Here is a 3,428-nt window from a genome sequence, read left to right as displayed (position 1 = left end):
AGCTGGTAGCCCTGTATACCTCTTTAAATCGCAGTGCTCTCATGAAAGGATGGAGTCGCTTAGGTCATCTTTAAGTTTCATTCAACAAAATGTCCCCTCTCTGTGTAAGGTACCTGGCCCAGGGACCCTGAGCTTTAATACCCCAAAGCTACCTGGGGCAAAACTTGCAATAGGAGGGACACCCCCTAAGGGCAGACGGGCACTCCTAGCTTGTCCTGGAGGTGGGGAGAGAAGGAGGCAGAGTAGAAGAGGGTCTTCCTTCAACGTTTGGGGAGGACACCGAGGTTGGTGTCAGAGTAAAGACAAGTGTGGTCCCTGCCTGGGAGCCGGGTGTTGGGTGGCGTGGGGCATGGTTCGGCTACAGATAAGACTACCGATGGCATTTGCAAACGCTCATCTGACATGTTTGCACAGTTAGCATCTCCTGGTGGAGGGAATTCACCACAACAGAAAGTTATTCTGACTTGACTTGGAAGTGTGTGTACAAAGGAATCGCTATGCCATGACGTACGCATGAAAACAGGAGACGTTACTCACTCAGGCTGCCCACAACGTTTGGTGCCCATGTTTATTTGCTGACCTCAAGTCCCACCTCGGCAGCGGCCCACAGGTCAGAAATCAAGGAATAAGACTGACTTCCAGAGCAAGCGTCCAGCCTTCGTTTCTGTTCTTCGGCTTGTCTTCCCGGCTTCTCCCACCACCTGCCCGTTTCCCTGCGTCACCGCCCAGCCCTGGCGCTCTGCAGGCTGATGGGACTTCGTCTTCAGGCTGCTGATGCTTTAGGCCGAGGCTGACAACCCGAGTGTGCTCACCTTCTGCCTGAAGAAATGGATGGCCTCATTAGACTCTCCCAAGTGTGCTGCAAGGCAGGTGAACCCACGTTGCGGGCCCAGGTCAACAACACCCAGTCTACGTTAGTAACATCAGATGAACGCACTGAGGCTCCACGGACGTGATTTAGTCCCTTCTGCTGGTAACCGGCTGATGAGCAACGTTCGGCTGACCATGTGATCAGGTTAAACACAGGCAAGATTCCAAGGCCATGCACAAGCACTGAACAGCCAGAGGCATGCAAGTTGGAAAAAGAAGAAGAAAAAAAAAAAGGCCAAAAAAAAAAAGCAGGTGCTTACTTATCTGATAAAAACAAAACAAACAAAAAAAAACCTATTGGAACCAGAGAATTAGTTGAGCGGTGGGCATTCCAAAGCAGATTCTGAAGTTACAAGAGTTTAATTGATTATGGGGCATGATGTTCAAAAGCTTCAAGCCTAATATTAACAAGTCATAGCTACTCCTGCTGGCAGCCAGCTGTTCCACCTTTAAATTAATCAGACGGGCAATAAATACCAAGGGCTAGGGCCAGGCTGGGAGTGGGGAGGATGGGAAGGCCCAGGTCCTCAAGGGTCACAGCTGAACTCCCAAGGCAGGGAGAGGGGATCTGTGAACCCTCCTCTGTGGTAAACAAACATCACCCACCATCACCAAGGGAACGCGTGGTGTCACTCTGCCTGGCTCCTTGAAAATGGAACTTCTCCATAGCCTATTGCCAGGAGAACGGTTATGCGGATTAGCAACAGTGTGACAAGAATATCTAGCAAAGAAGGAAGAGAAAGAAAGAACAAGCCGGACCTTTGCTCTTTCAATTTAATTAACATGACCTTCCTCATTCTTTTGAGAAGAAAAGCCAGGAAAAAAAAAATTTTTTTTTTGAGTTTCATTAAGAAATGGCCTACGATATTATGTTTTAATTAAGAGCGAATAAGCTTCCCCATGGACATTAAAAATTGAAAAGCCTCGCCAGTGATAGTCTATTATTAAAAGCTGCATCACCTACGTCAAAGAAATGACTTGATTTTTAGAGATTCATCAAGTTCTTAAGCGATCCATATCCCGAAACTCACATTCAAACCATGTTCCGTTACAGAAACCGAGTTGTTCCTCAACTGCAAGGAAGTTCAACAACCTACAAAGTGTTGGGACACACTTAGATAAAACCGGTATTTTTATTTACCTATAAAACCTGAAAAAAAAAAAAGGGTTCTGGAAGAAAAATGTATTACCTCCCCCAAACCAATTGCTCCCTCCTCTCCCCCCTCCGCCCCCCCCCCCCCCCCCCCCGCCTTCCCTCCATCCCACAGTCTGTTACCTAAACGTGTCAGGGTCTCCCTCTTGGTGCTCCTGTCCAAGTTCCTGCCTCAGAGGAAGAAGGCAAATCCTCTGCTTGGTGCCAACTGGGCACCAGTCACGTTAGCTTTCAGATCGCCCCATGTCCATGCCACGTCCTGGCTCTGAGGCCGGTTCCCCCTTTTTCTTTCTTTCTTTCTTTCTTTTTTTTTTTTTTTTTTTCATTGTCGTTGGGGGTGGTGGAGGGAGCAGGTCAGATCGCCGAAACTGTTTGCTAAAACACACGAACGGAGCCCCACGGACGAGGAGGCATAGAACACGGGCGATTTTGCCCAGAAAACACCACGCACGCCAGCTCCCGGAGGGAACAAAAGCGAACAGAGCAGGGAACTCCTGCTGTCCCCGCAAAGCCTCGGAGGTGGAGAGGTTGGGGCGCCCCGCGCCTCCGCCCTGCCCACCGCAGGTGGCTGGGAGATTAGCAAGCGCCCCCCGGACCACCAGGGCCTGGAGCACGGGCTCCCCCTGCTTTGCTCTCTGTGGTGTCTGCCCGGCTCAGAAAAACAACCTATGTCCTGGCCCAGAAAAAGAATCCATTTGGAAAGAATGACCAAACAGAAAGAGAAGCGTGCGCTTGGCTACCTCGGAGGCATCCCCAGCCCCTCCCCCTCCTCCTCCCGCATCTCTAACCGGTTCCCCCTCGCGGTCCCAGGAGGGACCAGGCGCCGATCAAGTTCCTGCGCAACTTCTTGCCCGCAGCCCCTCCACCTGCCGGGCGGCGCGCCGCGCACCCCGGCCTCCCCCCCCCCCGCCGGCGGCGGCCCCCCGCGGGCTGCAGCAAACCGGGGCGCTCGCGGGGCGGGGGCGGGCGGCGGCCGCGGATCCGGCAGCTACCGCCGCAGCTCGGTGGCCTCCGATTGGCCGCGACGCGGGCGGGGAGGCCGGCGGAGGAGGGAGGCGGGGGAGGGCGGCGGCGGCGGGAGGCTGGGAGCGGAGCGGCCGCGCACCGGGCGGCGCGTGCGGCGGCGGCGAGTTAGGGCGCGGGTGGCGGGTGGCGCTCGCGGAGGCCGAGCGCAGTGCGCGGGCGGCGGCGGCCGGGGGCGGGGCGCGCGGGGAGCGGCGCGGGGCGAAAACCGCGGGCGGGCGCCGGCGCGCAGGCAGCAGCAGGTTCGGCCGCGGCGGCAGCTTCGCGGGACGGATCCCCGGCGGTGGTGGCGACGCCGGCGCCTGGCTTCCCCTCCGCGCGGTGCACGAACCGTCTCCCACTCGCCCGGCACCGAAGAGGGGAGCGGAGAAGCGGCGCTGAG

The 3,428-nt window shown here is 55.9% G+C and overlaps 1 long non-coding RNA gene across 1 annotated transcript; it reads right to left on the bottom strand.

Annotated features, from left to right (window-relative positions):
• Positions 1–532: 532 nt before the first annotated feature.
• LOC308256114 lies at positions 533–2,921 on the bottom strand. The gene is made up of 3 exons (XR_013961409.1): positions 2,147–2,921; positions 1,902–1,963; positions 533–819 (listed from the first exon to the last, which is right to left on the bottom strand). It is a non-coding gene; the product is annotated as an uncharacterized lncRNA (long non-coding RNA).
• Between the last annotated feature and the right edge of the window lie 507 nt (positions 2,922–3,428).

This window comes from Plecotus auritus, assembly GCF_963455305.1.
Source record: "Plecotus auritus genome assembly, chromosome: 8".
Classification (NCBI taxonomy): Eukaryota; Metazoa; Chordata; class Mammalia; order Chiroptera; family Vespertilionidae; genus Plecotus; species Plecotus auritus.
Note: the sequence above shows the minus strand (reverse complement) of the source record. Positions and strands in the feature narration are given on the sequence as shown.